Source organism: Lutra lutra, chromosome 2 (assembly GCF_902655055.1).
Source record: "Lutra lutra chromosome 2, mLutLut1.2, whole genome shotgun sequence".
Lineage (NCBI taxonomy): Eukaryota > Metazoa > Chordata > Mammalia > Carnivora > Mustelidae > Lutra > Lutra lutra.
The window spans coordinates 152,356,441-152,379,115 of NC_062279.1; the positions used below are offsets into that span (position 1 = coordinate 152,356,441).

The window sequence follows — 22,675 nt, forward strand, 5'->3', positions numbered from 1 at the left end:
CATGGCATGAGACTTCATAGTTCAACAGTGAAAGGGAAGAAAGAGGGTAGGAAGTTCATGTTACTTCTACTCACATTTTGCTGTGCAAGCAATTCATCTGACCATGCCTAGCTTTGAGGGGAGGAGAATGAACAGCATGTCTCAAAAGAGGCTAGGACCGGAAATACTGCTGGGCATCTGTCTTGCGTACCTCACATAGGATAAGTCAGAATATCCCTACAAAAATCTACCTTCACACTGCTGATAGCCAGGGGGAAGGGAGAGGCACATAAATAGGGAGGAGTCAAGAAGATGCATTATGTTTGTTGTTTGGGAGTCTCTGGTTGGGAGTTTCCAGTTGGGAGATCCACAGGACTGGTACTGTGAAGATACTGAAGTTCAAAGGAATGTGTCCTGTCTGCGACGTGTAGAGAACAAGAATCTCAGGATTCCTCTCAACCACCACTACCAACACTCAACATGAAAACATCAACCAAGTTCTAAGGGACAAAAAGGGGGCACAAGAATTTTCTACTCAGCCAAATGGTACCACTACAACAAGAAACCAATGTTCTTAAACATGCAAGAATTTAAGGACTACAACTTGGTATGAAAAAGGATGAACTGGACTGAGAGGGACAACTCTGGAAATCACAACTTTACATGTTTCCTAAGTATCACTGACACCCTGGAGACCAAAGTCTGAGGGAGACATTTCACCAGGGCAGGTTGAATGGAAGGGCAGAGACCACAAACTAATATGGATAACCACACCCTACCCCATGTCCCCTCTGCACTAGTGTTGATCAACAGTTGAATGCACCTATTCATATTTGAGTAATACCCAGAAAGAAGCCAGGTGGCAAGGACCCCAGTATAAGTATTCTAAGAAGGGGGAAAGCAAGGAGAAAAAGTAAATGCTGAAGACAGATTAAAAATATATATACAGCTTAAATGATCTCTTCCAGAGAACAAAGACATTAGTTCTCTTCAGTATTAAGTCATTGACGACATAGTTTTTCAGAGGAAAAAAAAGTTTGGAGAGAGAATAGAAGTGATCCAAAAAGAAATAAGAAGAAAACTGGTTGCAAAGTGAACTGGCAGTGCTCAGGAAAAAATGGAAGCTAAAAATAAAGCAATTAGAGAGATGAAAGTCAACTTAGAAGAAAGTGAATATAGATAAATATCATGGAAAACGCAGGCCACGCTTAAGAAATCGCAGGAAATGAAAAAGAAAGGAACAATGGGATCAAAATGATTGTAAACAAGACAATTCAAATTGAAAAAAGAGGCAGGCTGACATCCTCAAACTGGTATTTTGAACAGAAAACACAAGGGAACAGGGAAAAATACTTAAAGAAATTCAAAAAAAGTTTTTTGAGGTAAAGAAAACCTCTAAGGGTTTTTTTTTTTAATTTTTTTCAAATTTTTCTTTAAATTCGAGTTAGTTAACATACAGTGTAATATTGGTTTCAGGAGTAGAATTTAGTGATTCATGACTTACAAAACCTGGTGCTCATCACAAGTGTCTTCCTTAATACCCATCCCCCTAACTATCTCAAGATTTAAAGAACGCACTGTATTTCAGGAAAAATCAGCAAAATTTGAAGCATCAGGGCATGTTCTGTGAAAATACTGAAATTCAAATGGGCGTGTCCTGTCTATGTCGTTTAGAGAACAAGAATCTCATGATTCTTCCAACCACCACCACCAATGCTCAACATAAAAACATCATCCGAGTTCATAGGGGCAAAAAGGAGCCCAAGAGTTTTCTACTCAGCCAAATGTTACCACTATTACAAGAAACCAATGTTCTTAAATATGCAAGAATTCAAGGTCTACAGCAGCAAAGTGCTTTCTGAAAAATACTTAATGAAGAAATCCAGCATTCTAAGGCATGAATCAAAATTAAACACCCAGCACCATAGAAGGACAACCATAAGCACCAGATCCATTTAAACACAGAACCAAAGCTGAGCAACAGTGGGAATGAGTCAACAGAACATAATTTAAATGTTATAATTCCAGATAATCTAAAAGTAATACTGTAACTAACAAAAAAATCAGGAGGCTGAGGCTGGAAAGGAAAAGAAAATGCATAAAATCTCCCGTTCACAGCAGAAAGTAAATACCTATCATGTAGAGTTGAAACATCCAGTTTTTAAAAAGTGAAATCATGCCAAACTCTTAATATTTTTTTTCATAATTGTCTCTTCACCTGAGAAATATGTTTTAGGAGTTAATATCTCTTATTATGAACAAATACATATGTGCAGCAAAAGAAAGCTTAATTCTACTTTCTTTTTCTTCTGGTAAATATAAGTAGTCTTGGGTTTAATCATGTTTATAAAAATAGCAGGCATCGTGTGAACCTATTTTTATAAAGCTGTATCTACCAAGGCTTCTGTCTAAATACGTACCTAGAGAGAAATTCAGGATGATATTCATCAATGTTGGCAAAATGGCTTCTGAGAGGGAGAAGTTTTTGCTTTGCTCTTTTTTCTTTGCTTTTTTCTGAAATTCTTAGATTTTGTAGCTCCTTCTTACTGTCCTAAGCAACACATGCAACCTATGTCTCTCATTTCAGACACTGGTGTTGGTCTCCTCCTGTCCCACCCTCTTACCCTGGTGAGGTGTGCATTTTCTAGAGCTGCCATGACAAACACCCATAAATCTGGTGCTTAGGACCACAGAAATTCATCCTCTCACAGTTCTGGAGGCCAGAATCCAAAATCAAGGTTTTGGCTTGATTGGGTTCCTCCTGGAGACTCTGAGGTAGAACCCATTTCATTCTGCTGTCCTAGTTTCCCGTGGCTACCCCACCTCCGGGCTCCTTGGCTGACAGACACATCACTCCCATTTTGTTCCCACCCTAATCCAGGACAATCTCCTCCCCTCAAAATACTTAACCTATTTATATCTACAAAAACCGTTTTTGCCAAGTAAGATCACATTTGCAGGTTTTGGGTGAACATGTCGTTTGGGGGTCAACATTCCATCCACTCTAAATATTTTCCGAATGGTGAAAAGTGAACCTCTGTGCTTACACCTCTGTGTGGTTCACGGAAGCTGCAAGCATTCCTCTAGATGGGGCCCAAGGATCCCTAAAGATCACAGGTTTTAGATCCAGGTAAATATCCAAGGACAAGTTCTTTTTTTGTCCACTTACTGAGCTGTATGAATTGGGGGGAATGACTTAACTTTTCTGGGTCTTGATTTTCATCAGGAAAATCATGTATGGTCTGCAAATCCTGATGAAGGGTAAGGAGGATTATAGTTTGTTTAAAGTCATGCATAATATGCCTAGAATAGGGTAGATGCTTCTCAAGCGGCTTCGAAATTACATTTTTTTAAAATTATATTTTCAAAGGACTATGACTGGGAGGCCACCAGCCCTCAATAATTTCACCAGAGGAGAGGGAATGCCTCAAACTCAAAGGCATCTGCAGGAGTCAGTGACCAGCATCACTTAAATAGTGTGTTCTCTGACCTCAGCTAGGCACCTGGGACTTTAAAACATCAGAGTTAGGGCCAACCTGGCTGGACCTGGATCACCGTGTGATCCTCAGTGAGAACCAAACAATCTGAGAGACCAAGAAAGCCCAATCATCTTTTCACCAAAGCCTTTGGCGTGGTTCCCTTCTCAGGTAAAGGACATCTGCACAGCACTGTAGAAAGCATTTTTATATCCTGTGGCAATTTAATAACACATCCGTAGCATGGAGATCGCAAATCCTAATGCACATTAGGGTAATCATAAACCACAACACACAGGCTTACCAAATTAGGTTCAGCAATCATTTCAATTTTAATACCCATTAAGTTATTCAGAATTTTAATGATTTTTATTAACATGCTGTGGAATTACTACTGGAGTCATTTCCACTTTTCCAAGGTGATAAATGTATCTATTAGGAAGGCGTTGGCTGCAGTTGACAGAATACCTCAGGAACAGCAGCTCTAACTAAATAAGGGTTTTATTTCATCCCGTAACAAGAAGTCAAGGGAGTTGCTGGTGTTAATGGTTCAGCTGCTCATTCAAGCCATCAGAGACCCAAGCTGCTGCTCTCTTCCCACCCTGCGTCGTTAACATGTTGTCTTTGTCCTCAAGCATGTCATTGAATGGCTCTGTGTTTGAGACATCACCTCTGTTCTATTTAAGGCAGAGGAGGAGGTGGGCTGCACCAATCGTGTCCCTTCCAGAATTCTCCAAAGTTTTCTTATACCTGACTGGGCAGAATGGTGTCACATGCTTCCCAAGGCCACCTGCACTACAAAGGAGGCCCAGAAGGAGGCATATGTTGGCACCTGACAAAATCAGAATTCTGGTAGCAAACACAGGGGTGTAATGGGTATTGATTTTTAAATTATGATTAGTAAAGTAGGGCTGACATGTAATCTTATATTAGTTGCAGGTGTTACAACACAGCAATCCCACAACGCCTGGATATCGATTTTAATAACAGTATCTGCCACAAAAAGAAATCTGAAAGGCTCAGGAAACTACAACTCAGAAAACCCTGTCCCTTTCTCTTGGCCAATATCTGTTGAGGCACTATCCCTCTCCCTGCTGAGCATTTCTCATCTGGATAATTAGGGTTTAGGATAAAATTTGAGCGGAACGATTTTTTAAAAATGAAAACCAGATCCTGTTTTTCTCCCACTGCCTTCAAGAAAACTGAACTTCAAATAAAATTTGAACTCCTCCCCACAGGCTGAGACCCAGTGTGGTCTAGCCCCTGTCCAGCCCCTTGGGGCCCATCTCCTGTGACCTTGTTCTGGGTCTCTCCTGCTGCCCTGTGAACAGCTCAAGGGTTCCTGCTGCAATGTCTTTGCAGTGGCTACTCCTCTGCAAGGTTCCACTCTCCCCCTCCCAGGGGCAGGCCATATCTTTGCACCTCCCAGATCTCTGCCCAAAGGAGGCTTCCCCAGAGAAAACTCCTCTGAGCCCCTCTCTGAGACTCCTCCTCTTCCTACCTGCTTTCTAGTACTCCCATCATTTATCGTTATTTGAAATCATCCCTGTGTGTACTCCCTTACTCTCTGCCTACCTACCACTTTGCAGCGCCCCTCCTCCAGGGAAAGACCACTTTTTGTCTTATTTGCTCTATTTCACCAGCTCCTGGTCCATGCTTTGCACATCAAAAGTTCTCAACAGATATCTGTTGAATGAGGATATGGACCAGAGTTAAGAATCCAAACGTCAGGGCGCCTGGGTGGCTCAGTGGGTTAAGCCGCTGCCTTCGGCTCAGGTCATGATCTCAGGGTCCTGGGATCGAGTCCCGCATCGGGCTCTCTGCTCAGCAGGGAGCCTGCTTCCCTCCCTCTCTCTCTGCCTGCCTCTCTGTCTACTTGTAATCTCTCTCTGTCAAATAAATAAAATCTTTAAAAAAAAAAAAAAAAGAATCCAAACGTCAAAAATCCAAGCAGAATAAACAATGGGGAAGCACGTTCCGGGAAATGGGTCCCAAGAGTAGAAATGTACAGACGGTCACATGAAGATGAAGGCAGTAGCCTGTGCTTGCTGCCCTCAAAGGAGCACACAGTCCCCCCCTGGAAAGTAAGAGGAAAAGAGTGAAGGCACAGTATGACAACTGCCAGCTTCAAAATTCCAAACTGGAGAATGGTGCATGAAGATTTTGCTAGAGGGATGCATATTGCAATGTTATTGGCAATAGCTAAAATTGAAACCACCAAACCATCCAACAATAGAGAGTTAGTTAAGACAATTTTAATACATCCATATAGTATAGTTTAAAAACTACATTCCAGAATTATACTTTATTATATGGGAATAGGAGTGAATATAGAGTAAATGACAATAGAATTCCAAAAAAAAGTAATGCATAGAATAGTACAACTTAAAAAAGAAGAGAAAAAGAAAAGATGTATCTTTCCAGATGTAGATCCTAAAATGATAACAAGGTTATTTCTGGGTGGTCTGATGATTACAGCTGATTTCTATTTTCTTCCTTTTGTTTATCCATATAACTTAATTTTTCTATGATTAACATGCATTAATTATGTAATCTTTTTCCGTGTTGGAACAACTGAATTAGGAATCATGCTTTAAATCCCTTCTCGACAGTATGATCAAAACATTAGATATCAGAGGGTTTTTTCTTGGAGTGAGAGAGCAGACACATGAAAATGTCTGAGGTTCAGCAGGGCATGGGGGACAAGTGCCTGGATGGCAACCCCGATGGTATGAGGAGGCCTAGGTGTCTTTTGACTTGAAGGCCGGTGACACCGTATGAACCTGGAGATCAGCCACCATAGACAGAATGCCTCTTACAGATGTACCTTGTGCCAAATTCACTTTATCTTCAAAACATGTAAATTAGGTAATACTCTCCCATCTTACAGATGAGAATCCTGAAGTCTAGGGAGGCTCACTGAATTGTCCAATATCCTCCAGAGAGCAAAAGTTAAACCAGCTGGGCCTGACTCCAAAGACTTTGTTTCCGTACGTCACAGCTAATCCTCATTTATAATGTCAGCCTCAGTGCTCGCTTTGGCAGCACATATATATCATGTCAGCCTCAAACATAGCAGTGGAAGACAACTAGCCCCCAGTTGTTCCAGTGGATATCAAGCATTTCTTTCCATTGCCATTCTGGAACCATTAGTTTGAGGAAAATCTTAATCAGCGGCAAAAATCGGACATTAAATGCAACATGATATCCTGGATTGGGTCTTGGAAATGACAAAGAATATTAGTGGAAAGTCTGGCGAAATCTGAGCAGTCTGGAGTTTATTCTTTAAAAGATGACAGGTGATGGATGTTAGATAGATGATAGATAGGATGGAGCAGCTTTTGTTGAATGATGAGTTGGGGGTGAGGGAAGGGGGGTGGTCTACTGAGATTGAAACCTCCCTACTCATTCATCAACACCTCCCTCTATCTCAGGCCCAAAGAGCGTTCTAATTTCCCCAGGGGAGCACTTTGGATCCCCTTGAGCTGATTCAGTCTGCTTTCCTTAAGGATGAAGAAACTAAATCCTGATAATCAAAGTAGCTTGAAAAGAGCTCTCAGCTGGACATGGCAGAGTGGACTAGAAACCCAGGGTTATGGACTGAATGTTGTGTCCCCACCAAAATTCATCTGGTGAAGCCTTTACCCTCAATGTGATGGTATTTATAGGGGGACTTTAGGAGGTAATTAGGTTTAAATGAGGTCATAAGCATGGGACCCTCATGGTGGGATTAGTGTCATTATAAGAAGAGGAAGAGGGACTGGGGCTCTCTCCCCACACCATGTGAGGTTTTGACAAGATGTGTTCATCTGTAAGCCACAAAGAGGGTTGTCACCAGGAACTGAACTGGCCAGCATCTTGACCTTGGATGTTCCTGCCTCCAAAACCTGAAAAATAAATGTGTATAAAACCAAGGAAAGTTGAACCCATTTTAATCAAACACCTATATTCCTGAGAGGCTGTATGAACTGAAATATCGTTGACAAATACAGGGTGAATTGGCCATTTTTTATGGAATTGGGTATAACAGTATCACTGGAGCAATTGTCCGCAGCCCCAGACCCTGCATCCACATTAGCTGGGGGGTTTGTTAAAAGTCCAGGTTCCTGGGTAAACTTCAAAGATTCTAAATCATTACAACTTGAGAATGGGTCCCCGAGACCTGTATTTGCAAATGCTCTCCATATTCATAGTGGTTTTCTCAGGGAAGACAAACTGAGGAATGAGAGATAGATCTGGAAAGAATTATTTTCATTGTATATACTTTTGTTACATGAATTTTTCAAACACACTGCCATGTACTGCCTATTAAAACTAAAGTACACTTGGGGGTGCCTGGGTGGCTCAGCTGGTTAAGCGTCTGTCTTCAGCTCAGGTCTGATCTCGGGGTCCTGGGATCAAACTCCATGTCAAGCTCCTAGCTCATTAGGGAGTCTGCTTTTCCTTCTGTGCTCTCGCTCTCTCTCTAAAATAAAATCTTCCAAAAATAAATAAATAAAAATAAACTGCACTTAACTCCACAGGTACTGCCATGGTAGGGAGCAATGAATCTAGGGAGACTCTGTTGGGTCCCTGAAAAACAGAGAATTATACAGAATCAGCTGGCGGGTCTCAGGGCAGCCTTGTAAGTTAGAGTCCTAGCTGCAGCAATGAGCTGCGGAGTCCAAAAGCCTCAGCTCTGTACCTGCCTCTGCCCCAACCAACTTATCATTCACTTTTCTGAGCATCCGGTCTGTCAGATCCATATAACAGGACCAAACTAACAGACCTGTGAGGAGACAATGAACTATAGGACTCAGCCCAGAGCCTGGCACATAGCAGGCCCTCCGTAAAGAAAAGAATTTTTTTTTTTCTCCAGAGCCCCTGAACTGGAATGGAGGTGACTGGTACAATCAGAACTGAATCATTTTTGGAGGGCAAAATCAGCTGTCTTTTTTTTTTTTTAAGATTTTATTTATTTATTTGACAGAGATCACAAGTAGGCAGAGAGGCAGGCGGAGGTGAGGTGGGGAGGCAAGCTCCCTGCTGAGCAGAGAGCCCGGTGTGGGTCTCGGACCCATGACCCTGGGATCATGACCTGAGCTGAAGGCAGAGGCTTAACCCACTGAGCCACCCAGGCTCCCCCAAATCAGCTGTCTTAAAGGAAGAAAGCTTATGTGTTAGAATGGTCTTCACACGCCCTTCTAGGTACTAACAGCCAAGATTTCTCACCCTAGGGTTCCTGAAATCAGCACCAATCTAGGAAATCAGAACTCTGTATGCATTTCCACTTAACTTGTAAATCTGTGCATTTATAATTTTCTTGGACTTCTTCCACACTATTGTGAAGTTTTGGCTTATTCTATTTTTTTTTACCTAATTTTTACTTGAATATGCAAATAGCTATATTACAAAATATTTAGAAAATAGAGAGGAGAAAAAAATTCACAACTCCATGATGTGAACACAATGGATGTTGGTATTTTGTTATATTTTCTGCAAGGCTGTTAACGTGTGAGTTATAATCATCATAAGCATTATATAGTCACCCCAAACACTGTTTTGTCTCAATTTTTCTGTCAATATATTGCAAATATTCTCCCTATTATAGCAGAGTCATTATGACCATACTTTGAATGAGCTGCACAATATTCCACCGAGTGACTATGCCACAATACCTTTAATGACCCCCATCATCTACCATTCTCATTTATTCCCATTTTTTTTTGCTGTTTTTAATAATGCTGCAATGAACATTTTTGTATGTAGATAGTTCCACTGAATTAAAAACTATTTCCTTAGGCTAAAGTCACAGAAATGGCAAGTCTTCTCTTCCTCAAATATGAAATTACATTAGAGAACAGTATTATCCTAACTAGATAAACTTAGAAAAATAAGAGTTTCGTGTGAATGTGCTCTTTCTTTGGTTTTCAGAATTATCAGGGGAATAACTTTTTGCATAGCAGAAAAAAGCAGCCTGTGATCTACCAGAGACAAACAGGACTGCAAAAAGTTCACAGGACAACATTTTATTTGGCTGTTATATCTTCAAGATTAATTTTTAATTACAAGCAAGAGACAACCCAGATCTTTGAGAAGCATCAATGCTGGTCACCCAGCTCACGTCCCATTGTCCTCATGTGAGCAGGGAAGGAAAGAAACTGCCCTTCTTCCTTCTGAAAAAAGCCCTCCCTGGAAATGAGCATGTACACTGACTAAAACAATCCTTCGACACTATTCAGCAACTCTCTGGTGAGCTTCTCCCAGCACCTTGATGCCAACAATTTATTCCTTTTCCATTATTCCAGAAAGACAGTAATTCAATTCAGTAAGAACTTGTGGTATTAATAACAACTTATCTTTCCCGAGCACTTGCCACATGCCGATGTTCTAACATATATCCTAAATGTAGGTTAGCTTTCATCCCATTTTATGGAAGGCACATTGAGGCCAGAGACTGGAATTTTCTCAGGATCACAGTTAGTAGGTGGTGGAGCTGGGCTTCTAGCACAGGCATGCTGGCTTTAGAAATCATTATGTTGATCAACCCCTACTCTTATGTTTCCTGGGGCTCAGGCAGGATCCCCTGGTTTCACCTGTTTTTGTTTCCTACTGCTACAAATTACCAACAACTTGGTAGCTTAAATCAACATGGCTCTTAATCTACGGCTTGGGAGGTGAGAAGTCTAAAACAGGTTCATAGGGCTGCATTCCTCTTGGTGGCTTTAGGGGAGACAATTTTTCTTTTCCATAGGCTGCCTACATTCTTTGCCTTATGGCCATTCCTCCACCTTCAGAACAATCAAATAGCACCTCTTCTCTGATTCTGCTTCCCTCTGCTTCCGTCCTCACATTATTTTACCTAACACCAACCCTCTTGCCTCCCTCTAGTAAAGACCCTTGATTTTTTATCAGGAGCCTGACCTGGATAACCCAGGATAATCTCCCTCTCTCAAGACTTGTAACTTCATCACGTCTGCAAAGGCCCTTTGTCAAGCAAGGTTGCACAGTAACAGGTGTTAAGGGTTAGGACGTGGACATCTCTGGGTGGCCTGTACTCAGTTTACCATACCTGGGGAGTAAATAAAGCTGAAAGACAACACGGAAGGACACAATTGTACCTGCAGAGTTATTTCTTGGAGATGACACAAGAAAGAAAAGCTATCAGGCTTAGAGTTCCAGCAATCCTGACAGAACCAGCATTAGAGATGGAGATAGCATTTAAAGAAGGTATGGCCGCTCCTCCGTTTCTGAGCAGCTAACATGGTCCACATCCCTCACTTAACCCATTTCGTGATCACAACAACCCTGACGGGGAGCATCTTTGTCTGCAAAATAGGAGAGACGCTCAGATGAGTTACCTAACTCTCCTGCAGTCACAGAGTTAGCACCAGGCCTGTGATTAGGACCCAGGTGTCTCTGACGCCAAAGCACAGGTATAGACCATCCTGCCCAGGCAACTGCTAACAAAAGTGATCAAAATGAACCACACCAGCAGTGTGCACACAACCCTTCCACGACCACCCCCTGCACAACATTTATCAACAATTTCCCTATCCACTTGTTTGTCTACATGTTTGTTACCTATCTCTCCCTGAAGGTAAGGATCTTGTCCGTTGCTGACCACTATCACCTCAACTCTGAGAACAGGCCATGCACATAGTGGACACTAAATATCTGTTTGTGTAACAAATGAATAACACTTCTTTGACAGAGAGATAACCAACGTAAACAAACTCCACCACATACAACATGGCTGAGATGTTTAAAAGTAACAAACACCCCAAAAAGTCTTCTCAACAGCCAAAACAAACAACTCTACATCCAAGTTAATGCAGTATCTCTTCAGAAAACCCCATGAGACCCAATCCAGAGCCTGTGTTCTCTTTCTGGAAAGTGATTTCTAACTAATTGGTTGAGCTCTTTATCACTCTACTTCCTGCTAAAAGGGATATGCTTCAGTGGCTGGAATTAAAGAGGAAGATTACCCATCTGAAACACATCATCCAAGAGAGCAAGGTGACTGCATATGAATATGGGAGAGTTCAAGAGATGCATCAGTGAAGTTACAGCCTCTGTAGGTGAAGACAAGGATTCAGAGAAACTAACCCATGACATTTCTCAAACTGACACGTTACAAAGCCCTAACTCCAATACCTGTGTGCACCTCCCTCAGCCCCTACAAAATGGATTGTTTCAGTGTAAGGATCCCACCCTATGAAACACACATAACTAGACAGGACACCATGCACTCGAGGAGATAACATTCTTTCATGCACACGGGACAATCTCATTATGGTCATACGCACTTGATTATTTTTAAATTTTGACTCTGCATGTAAATATAACACCATTGCTTTTTTGATTCACCCTGTGACCTCACATATCCCTCCCTCATGGCAACTGGTCACTTCTTATCTCTCTGTCTCCTTTCCCAAGAGTGCTGTAATCTTCTTCGTGGCAGATAAGAGGCTACGTCATTTTTGAGTCTTTAACTTTGGTGATTGGTACAGCATGTTGAATGAATGAATCTTTTATTATAAAAATAGTGCATGATTATTACAAGTTTCAGAAAGGTAGACAACAACAAACAGTTCTATGATCGTGAAAAAACAAGAAAGATTTTATTATATTTTTCTCTTTTTTTAACATAGAGTGCTTTTTCTTAATTTTTATTTTTCTCCTTGTAAAATCCTATGTGCACATTTCTGCGTTGGGACTTTTTCACTGAACCTTATAATATAAGCATTCCCCTGTGCCATCTCAAAGTTCTGAAGGTTGATTAAAGATAAAACTGTTCTAACATGGCTCTTGAGGGCACCATTGGGAACATTATTAACTTCAACTCTGGTGTTTTGCAAGGAGAATGCTGCCTGTGACCTAGCTGCTAATAAATCAGGCTCATTTCCTCAACTCACCTAGAAAATCCTTTTGTTTTTCCTCTTTTACCTTTTACAATCCATGACCTAAATGGAGTTGGCCCCATGTCTTCTCAGCTTGATAACAGCCATCTGAATCTAGCCCTAAAACCAACCAGCAGCAGACTTTCGGCAAAATATGGTATAGGGCATTCTGGTTCTAGTGCTGTTCTATTGGGTTTTTTTCTACTAAAGTAAATGTTTTCATGAACTCACAAATGTGTTAGTCATAACCATCACAGAGTTCCAGTTGATGATTAAAAAACAAACTAGGTTTGGGAAAAAATTCAAGATGCCTTCCATACTCCAAATTTGTTCCCAGTCAACAGAGAACAGGGGCCAATGCCTTGAAACCAAACATATTTTTATGAAACCAAACATCATAAAACATGAGTGAACGTACCCTTACATCACTCAGACCACTAAGATTAATAGACACGCTGAAAGCATTTGCTTCACACTTGCTCAACTGAACAAATACATCTCTTCACAAAACTGATCCAAAATCTTGGCCATTCCCAGATGTCTAAAATCCAAGACTCTTTGCTCTCAAATTCCTCAATGAGAAAGTGTAGAAGAAGAGAATTTGAGACTTTAACTAAATGTTTAAATTTGGCGCCAGGAAGAGAAGGAGCTAAAATTGTATATTGAAGAAGCAAAGGAAGGAAGGAAGGAAGAAAGGAAGGAAGGAAGGAAGAAAAAAAGAAAGAAGAGGGAAAGAGGGAAAGAAAGAAAGAGAAAGAAAAAGGGAGGGAGGAAGGAAAGGAGGGAGGAAGGGAAGGGAAGGACGGAAGGAAAAGAAAGAAGGAAAAAAAGAGGGAGGAAGAGAAAATACACTGAGATAAATATCCACAAATAATCTCTTATATTATCAGTTTTATTTCTTTGAGAAAAAAGGACCTTCCTTCTATCCACACATGATACTATCTATTGGGAGGGTAGAGTGAGTTTGTTTTGTTTTAATGTAGCATTTATTGACTTTTTAAAACCAAAACAAATATGCTTATGGCCCCACATGGAAATTTGGAAATCAGAATGGAAATGAAAGTCGAAAATATAAATCATCCATAACACGTCCACACAGCAATAGAGCCACATTAATACTTTGATATTGAGGCTTCTCATCTTTGTGATACATTTATTATTTCCTAAAGCCAAAATGAATGTTCTAGAGACATTCTAGAGACTAGAGACACTATTTGACAGTCTATTTTCCCCTTAATAAATATATAATAAACATTTACCTCTGTCATTAACTGTTCTTATAGAATGTAGATTCTTTTGTTGATATGTCATTGACTTAACCAATCTACAACTGTAAAAGAAATAATTTGTAATAACCAAAAAAGAGTATGTTAAGCTGTGATCAACACCATTGTACATTAACCTTGTCTACATTTTTTAAAATTTTCTTCAAATTAAATCATAAAAGTAGAAATGTTGAGGCAAAGAATTGCACAATTTTCAAATTCTTCATATGTATTTTTCAATATACATTTTGCATTCCTTAACAGTTGCACCATTTTGTATTTGCACAATTTTGGACATGCCTATCCCCTAGCTGGTTTGAATTCTGTGAATCTTTACCAAACTACTTGGCCATTAAAACTATTTTGTTTTTCTACCACTCATTTATTTATTAAACAAGTGCCTATCCAGAAACCTCTTTGTGCAGGCTCTGTTCTCATGCTGGGGCACAGCAGCAAACACAGGCTCTAGCAGATATATTGGGTTGGACTCCCAACTCTGTCTTTCTCTGTGACCTTGGGTATGTTCCTCACCTGAGCCTCCATTTCCTCTGCTACTACAAGGAAGCAAACACAACCCACCCAAAAGGCGAGTGTGGAAGTTAGGCATACTGACATATGTGCACAGTGCTGCAGCCCAGGCAAAGTCCTCTTGGTAAGTGTTAGTACCTGAATTCCACTTCCCTGCAAACCTGGGCAGTTACTCTGGTGAGGCACCAGATCTTTCCATGACATTTGATTGAGCCTCAGTTGGGAAGACTTAGGCCTCTACCTGAAGTACACTGGTTTCTCCAGACAAATCCTTCTCCATTTGAAGAGGGAAGAAAGACCAGTTTATGGGAAGCTGATATTTGCAGTTGGTTAGAACTCACATTGACATTACATTCATTAAAGATGGGAATTGTGGTCACACACACACACAGTGTCTGAGTCGCATGACCTTGGAGTCCCTTCTTTTACCTTTAAGTCAGAGGGCTTAGTGGATGGAGAATTTGGCTGAAATTTGTCCAACTCTGCCTTCACATTCTGCTCTGGCACTCTATTTTGCCTTAGCTCCCCTTTGCTATATGGAAGAATTTCCAGCAATAACTCAAATAATGCTAGGGTTGTTTTTTTTTTTTAATTTCAGATGTTTTATAAAGAAATTTTCTTTAAAGTTTATTTTTTTATTAAAAAAAATTAAAAATCACCACTTAAGCTGAGGCTCCATTTTGATCCTTTCCTTGCTCCTCAGTTAACCACTAGCCTGGAGCTAGTGCATTTCATTTCCATGCATTACTGTTTGTGGAAGTAAAACTTACATGATATAAAATTTACCATCTTAAAGTAAACAATTCCGTGACATTTAGCATATTACAATGTAACACCACCACCTCTATCAAGCTCCAAAACATTTTCTTCATGCCAAAAGAAAGGCCCCATAACCATTAAGCAGTCACTTCTCATTTTTCACTCCCACCTCCAACTCTTGGCAACTACTACTCTGCTTTCCATCTCTATAGATTTACCTATTCCGGATATTTCATACAAATGGACACATACAATATGTGACCATTTGTGTCTGGCTGCCTTCACTCAGAATAATGTCTTCAAGGTTCTTCCATGTTATGACATGTATCAGTACTTCCTTTTTCAGAGCTGAATGATACTCCATTTTATGCATGCACTGTCTAATCTGGATAGAGTTCCATGCACATCTACTTACTGCCTACCATATTGTGCCAGGATTTCTTATTTGGTGATGATCCAGGCAAGAGTTCTGCTTCCCTCATATGCAAGCCTGGTGGATGGTGCAGACAGGAAGTTTGATGGGTGTTCTGGCACATGGTCTTTGCCACCAACAAACCCAGGTTCAAAACATGGTTCTAACCCTTCATAGTTACATAACTGTAACAAAGGTGATTGGCCTTTATGTCTTTGTTTCCTCTTCTGTAAAATAAGCATGAACTATTAACCACCTCTGTTAGGGTTGCTGAGTGCAGTTCACAAGACAATGCACAGTGACTTTGTGCTGGGACCGGCACACAGTAAGTGACAAATTTCACACATTTTTAAGTCATTGATCAAGTACCTGCCAAGTGGCAGGCACTATTCTAGTGGTAGGATTGCAATAGTAAACAAAACAATAAACAATAGGTAGCATCCAGTACAGAGAGAAAGTGGACAAGACAAAGTGAAGACCATCACCAGTGTGATCATGGGCTAAGGTGCTATGGAGCAGAGAGAGGGTGCTGGGACTGATGAGGTCAGAGAGATTCCCATAGGACATTCTGTCTAATCCATCAAGACTTAAACAAAAACATGTTTAAAATCTTTCCATTCCTCTATATCTCCTGCCACCACAGTGCCCACCATGACCATCTCTTGCCCTACTGGCTGCATCGGCCTCCCAACTGATCACTCATCTCCCTTCCCCAGCACACTCCAATCCACTGTCCACACAGCAGCCAGAGCATCATTTTAAGAATAACAAAGATGATGGTTTCCCCTGCTTGGTGGCTCCCATTACTTTTTTTTTTTTTTTAGTTTTTATTTATTTATTTGTGAGAGAAAACAAAAGTGGGGGAGAGAGAGGGCAAGCAGACTCCCTGCTGAGTGCAGAGCTAATGTAGGGTTTAATCTCGCAACCCTGAAATCATGACCTGAGCCAAAATCAAGAGTCGGATGTTCAACCTCAACCAGCTGAATCACCCAGGTGCCCCTCCCATTACTCTTAAGATACAATCTAAACTGTTCAAGCCCTGAAGTGATTTGACCTCATCTATTTCTCTGCCTGCCTCTATTGGTCACCTTGCCATGTAAGCCCCAACCCACTGTTCTTTCATTTGCTAGAATTCCCAAAGCCCTGTCCTGCCGTAGGACCTTCAGGCTCTTCTTTCCTGAGGGACTCCTCTCCTGTCTTCACCAGCTAAGTCATCTTCATGAATCTCCTTAAATGTCCCTTTCTTAGAGTGGTCTTCCATGATCCCTAGAAATAAAGTAGTCCTCCCCTTTTTAATCTCTATCACCAACTCCCTTTTTTTCTTTTGTAGCACTTGCTTTGCTTGGTATGTAATTACTTGCAGAAAAGAGGGAGTAAAATATAGTGGTTAAGAGTCTAAGCCTGGGGGAGCGTGAGTGGCTCAGTGGGTTGGGGCCTCTGCCTTCGGCTCAGGTCATGATCCCAGGGTCCTGGGATGGAGCCCCACATCCGGCTCTCTGCTCAGCGGGGAGCCTGCTTCCCCTACCCCTCCCCCGCTCTGCCTTCCTCTGTGCCTACTTGTGATCTCTGTCAAATAAATAAATAAACTCTTTAAAAAAAAAAAAGAGTCTAAGCCTGCATGGTGTCAAGCAAGATACATACTTCTTCTGCCTCAGTTTTTCCACGTGTAAGGTGAAAATAGTAATAATAGTAACTACATTCTCTGGTTGTAAGAAGATGAAGTGAGTGGATATGTGTGAAGCCTTCAGCACAGTGCAGAATCCAGGATGGCACTCAGTGAAGCTCTTGAGAGCTGCTCAGCCCCCTAACCCGCTGAAGATTCAGACACCTCATTGAGTCTGCTCAACAGTGTTGACCAATGCCTGGGCACATCGCTGAATGTTAATGAAGATTTTTTTTTTTTTTTAATAAGTGTGGGCTTGAACCAGATGAAGAAACAGAGAGAAAGATCTCGCAGGTTGAAAGAGAAAAACACATGCAATATCACAGAGCTCCACAAAAATGAGATGTATATAAGGACTAGAAAAGGCTTGTCTAACTCTATACCTCAGTGTAAGGCCGGTAGCTGGTATAGGGAGTGGAATAAATTTCAGTGGAGTGAATGGATGGTCTGGAGTTAGCAGAGCCAGCTTTCAGGTGATCTGGAAGAGTGGTAGGTTCTAGACAGCCTGAAGAGCTATGGAAAAGCAAAAGAAGCCCAGCAATGAGCAAGGCAAAAACCACTGGTAGGTCAAAGTCAGTGTGGAGTCCTGGATGGTGGGCCAAGAGGGCTTGCACCTTGGGTGCAGAAGACGTAGGAATAGATTCTACCTCCTTGGCCACATGACTGATTTTTGAGCAAGGGCCCCTGGGAAGCTTTTTAGGAAAGGCTCATACTTCAAAGACTCCATAGAAGAGGAACCCTCTGAGAACTGGGGCTTCTGATACACTTGAGACCTGACCACACCAGAGGAAGACTCTGGTGTCTTGCCAGAGCTGTCAATCCAGGAAGATAATGAGATGACTTCAACCCAGACAGTGTGTTTCATCACCTGTATGCCATCTGGCAGGGTCAGCTGAGCACCCACTATGCACCCAGCATGGCTCTAGTTCTGTGAAATTCAGATGACTGGGGCTTAACCCGTGGCTGGGGCTGCATAGAAAATTTGGGGATACCCAATCCAGAGATGGTACTATTGTTAATACCACTGTGGAATAAGCTTCAGTGTCCTCTCCACAAAGCATGTTGCCATGATGGAGCATCAGCAGAGGTCAGCTTTGCCAACTTTTAGCATTACTTCCAAATTGAAGATTCTGTGGCTCTGTCTGTGTTCCAGGGACTAAGGGTGCCTGACTGTTGGGGAGCTTACTTTCCTCTGGATTTTGTTTTCATACAAGAACAGGGTAGTGTAAATTCACACAACCTTTTGGAAAGCAGTTTGGCAGCATATATCAAGAGAGACATAAAACATCCAAATCTTTTGACCCAGTAATTCCATTTCTGGGAATATATCCTAAGGAAATAATCCTAAATAGGGATAAAGGCTTATGCACAAAAGTTTTCAATGTAATGTTATTTATAACAGAAAAAAATGGAAATAGCTTAATTGTCCAATCATTGGGGGGGAAGAAGATTAAATAAATTATAGTATAACTACTTGATGAATATTATTTGGCCATTAACGTTTCCAAAGAATAACAGAAGAGAGATGCTTATTATATAATATTAAGTTAAAGAAAAAGTAAGCAGATGATCCAGCAACCCCAGTTCTCGGTACATATCCAAAGGAAAAGAAAACAGGATATAAAAGAGATAGCTGTACTCCCATGTTTATTACAACATTATTCACAATAGCCAAGATATGGAAACCACCTACATGCCCATTACCCATTGGATGCATAAAGATGTGGTATATACAATTGAATATTATTCATCCATGAGACAGAAGGAAATACTACTATTTGAGACAATGTGGATGGTCCTTAAAGTCATTATGGTAAGGGAGATATGTCAAACTGAGAAAGACAAATACCATATGATATCACTTATATGTGGATTCTAAAAAAGTTGACTATGACATTGTATGGCTACAACGGCTATTGTATTACAATACATATATGTATCAAATCAACATGTTTTACTCCTCAAATTTACACAATGTTGTGTGTCAGATATATTTTAATAAGGAAGAAAGAAAGAAAGAGTAGTAACCATGATAGATAATATCACAAATCTTTGAACAGATTATCTATGCATGCACACACACAGAACAAAAAATAACAGAAAAAAATAAACCAGAATAGTAACAGTGGTTATCTGAGAGATAGAACTATAATTTGTGTTACTTTTATTTTTCACCTTTTCCTCTTCTACAGTTTTTCTTTAATGAGTACATATTTAAAATAAAATATGAATAATTCTGTATGACAATGATATTGAGCATATAGAGCATAGACAATAAATCTTGAGGTTAAAAAAGAATACATGATAAATAAAAAAATAAAAAAAAAGAATACATGTATTTTGATGAAAACTTTGTAAACTGTGAACAAGAAAACGTATTAGAAGGAAATCACACACACACATGCACACACACAGTCAAACAAAAAAATAAAAAAACTAAACTTGTCACTGGTTCCATTAGAAACATGACCAGTGTTTGGTTCGTTTTCTTATCTGTCTTTGCCCGACAGTGTTATCTGTCATAGTCCTTCATTCTTGCCTTCCTCCAATCCTTCTTCACATGGCAGTCCAAGAGATCTTTTAAAACTGTATGTATGGTCCTGTCTCTCCCCTTGCTTCGTATTGCTGTTCACATAAAGTCCAGGATCCACAATGACCTTTCCACTCCTGTGATCAGCCTCTGCCTCAGCCTCTACCTGGATTTCTCATCATGCTTCTCACACTATTCTGCTCCTCAACAGCTTTGTCCTACTTTTTCCAAGGGATCTTATCCTCTTTCAGAGCCACGTTTTTCCTCAAGCTGTTAGCTCTGTCTAGACAGCCTACTCTACCCCACCTCGCACCTATTTTCCCAGATACCTGATATCATCCTTCAAGGTTCAAGAAATTGCTTAGAAGTTATTCCTTCAGAGAGTTACTCAAACCACATAGATGAGATTATATTCTGAAAACACTGATCTAGAGCCCAGAAGGAGCACCACCAAATTCAAGCATTTCCTAGTACCAGCAAGAAGGTAAATTCTAAATACTGCTAAAACAAACAAACAAAAAGACAAACAAAACAAACAAACAAACAAACAAAAAACCCAACAACAATGAAAAAAAGGAATATCTCTGACCTAGAATTGCTTCTCCTTTCACCAACAGAAACCAACATTGCTTGAGTAGCACAAATGCCAGTCAATGAGAAGCATTACTTCATTAATTTTAACAATCATACCTGGTCTGAGCAGTTCTAGATTTTTAATTTATAGAAGAGAAAAGTAAGGTTTAGAGAGTTCATGCAAATTGCCCAAGGGCTCATGGCTGGGCGATGACGACTTTGGCCTTCAAAGACGGTGGTCTTATTCCGCCAGCTGCCACAAAGAAATGTCAGTGGGAAGAGAGAAGATGTGGAGAGTCCTGCTAATTTAGACTGTGGTAACATTCCATTTCTTTCTTCCTTTTTTGCCAAAACCACTATACTCAGCTTTCTTCCCAAGCACACTATGAGTCACTGTTGGATTTCCAGCTCTTTCTCCACTGGGATGGAGTCAGTGAGAATGTTGTTTTGGCTGGCAGGGGATATGTGTGCAAGTGGTACCACCTGCTGCTAAATCTTTGCCTTTGTTGGGTCTATTGTCACTCTTAACTCTGAGACTGGCCCACGTCCATGGGTCTCCTTCCAGAATGCCTCCAATGTTTTCAGCAAGAAGCAAATCAGAGAACAAGGGTCTTCTGTTATTCAGGTAGACATTTAGAAACACTAGACACTTGGAATAGAACTGAAATGCCCACAAAGAAGTGAACTTAACAGTTTTCAATAAATGTAAGCTATTATTATTATTATTATTGTTGTTATTATTATTAATAATTATGATGATGATGATCATCATCATCACCACCATCACCATTTTTCTGCCTAGATAATGTCACACAGACATTCTCAAAACACAGAAATGTTTCATCACTAAATGGCCATATTACCTCTGGCCTCCTTGCAACCATAGGCCCCTGGGTGGTTTTCAGGTGCAAACCAGGTGGGCACAGAGAACACAGGACAGAAACTCATCAGAAAACAGGAGCCAAAGCTGCAATAGTCAGAGCAGCAAAGATAATGCCAGCAATATTAACTCACTTCATAGTTACTGAGTGCCTATTATGCTCTACACAATGTGGCACTCATTTTCTGTGGATTATTTCAATTAATCTTTACAACAATCATAGGAGAGAAGCAGTTTTAGTGTCCTCATATTAAACTGAAGGTTTGGTCTGGGGGTCAGAAAAATCTGAGTTTGAATGCCAGAACTATTACTTAATAGCTTCACAACCTTTGCAAATTCTCTCATTTGGGATCCTGACTGTCCACTTCTATAATAAGCAGATAATAATACCTACTTCACTCAGTGGTCAGGATTTACAATGGTTAGCCTATAGTAGGTGCTTCATAAATAGGTGCTATTATTTGTTGCCTTCAAATTAGGAGTCCCCATAAATGATGTTGATTATTAGCCCCTTGAAGAACCTCCTCTGGGCTGCCAGCTGTAACCCTTCAGATAGGTCCCTTGCCCTGGCCCCGTAACTAATGTCCTGGGAGGGCAGGTCCTCCCAGAGACCATTAGAGAAAGAGCAGCCCTTTGTAGCCAGCTAGAAGGGAAAGCAGTTGTTTTTGACTTCCAAGGTGTTCTGGGAATCCGAGAGCAAGGTGGATCTCACCATTCCAACAAAAGCTACCCCACATACCAACAAGTAATACCTCTTCCCATATGTGCCTTCTGTGATTTTCCCTTGCATTTGTCCTGTGGCAAAGTTCTATCTAATGGATATTTTGGGTCAAACAATATTATAGAGTGGACTTAACTATTGGAATGAATTTAAGTAGGAAAGTGATATTATTCACTGACATGGCAAATATTCATTTATCAAGTGCCCATTGTTTGGGTTCACTTTAGTAACACACGAGAGCTCGGACTTGAAGTAGAAGATGGCAAGACCACAGAGAGCAGCTCAGAGGCTATTGCAAGAGTTTGGGGGAAAGACAAGGGAAGTAGGGGAGCTACTCACGTGGCTGTTGAAGCATCCTAGTCAGTAGTTGCCTCCAGAACCCAATCAGCATTGAAGACTAACTTTCTTGCTCTTATTCTAGAATAAATCATTAATCCACCACTATATAGCAAGCACCTCTAGATTCTAGCCCTTGGCTGCATGTGGGTAGCATAGGTGAATGAGACAGGGTTCTTGCCCCAGAGGAGCACATTATAAGGGTGCTTTCTCATACCTGAGTCTATATAAGGTATTACTCATGTACAGAATCCTAGATTCCCCATAGAGACTGAAAATCCCCTAAAAGTAGGGGTTGGCTCCTCCACATTTATTGGGGACCCAATGACTAGTACCCTTCTTCCCTTCTAGAACTTTAGATAAACTGAGAAGTGAAACAAATGATTGTGGGCATCCATATTGTGGAAATAAGTGAAGTCAAACCAGATGAGAACAAGAAAATGTTATTTATTCTGAATTTGCTATAGCAAGGGAGTGAACCATCATCACATACATTTTGGCAGAGTCTCAAAGACAGGCAAAGGGGTGTGAAAGCTTTATAGTAGAAGAAACCAGGAGGCTGATTGAAGGCTGTTGGTTTGGGGAGGAGGAGGATTTTGGAGTCCTCTTTGCCCCCTCACCAGCACTGCCAATCTACCCCTAATCTCAGTCCCCTTGTGCACCATGAGGAA

General features: G+C 40.8%; 1 protein-coding gene across 5 annotated transcripts in view; it reads left to right on the top strand.

Annotated features, from left to right (window-relative positions):
* The window catches only part of C1QTNF7 (C1q and TNF related 7), a 110,674-nt gene that overhangs the window by 59,303 nt on the left and 28,696 nt on the right, over window positions 1–22,675 (top strand). The gene's annotated exons all lie outside the window — the stretch shown is intronic.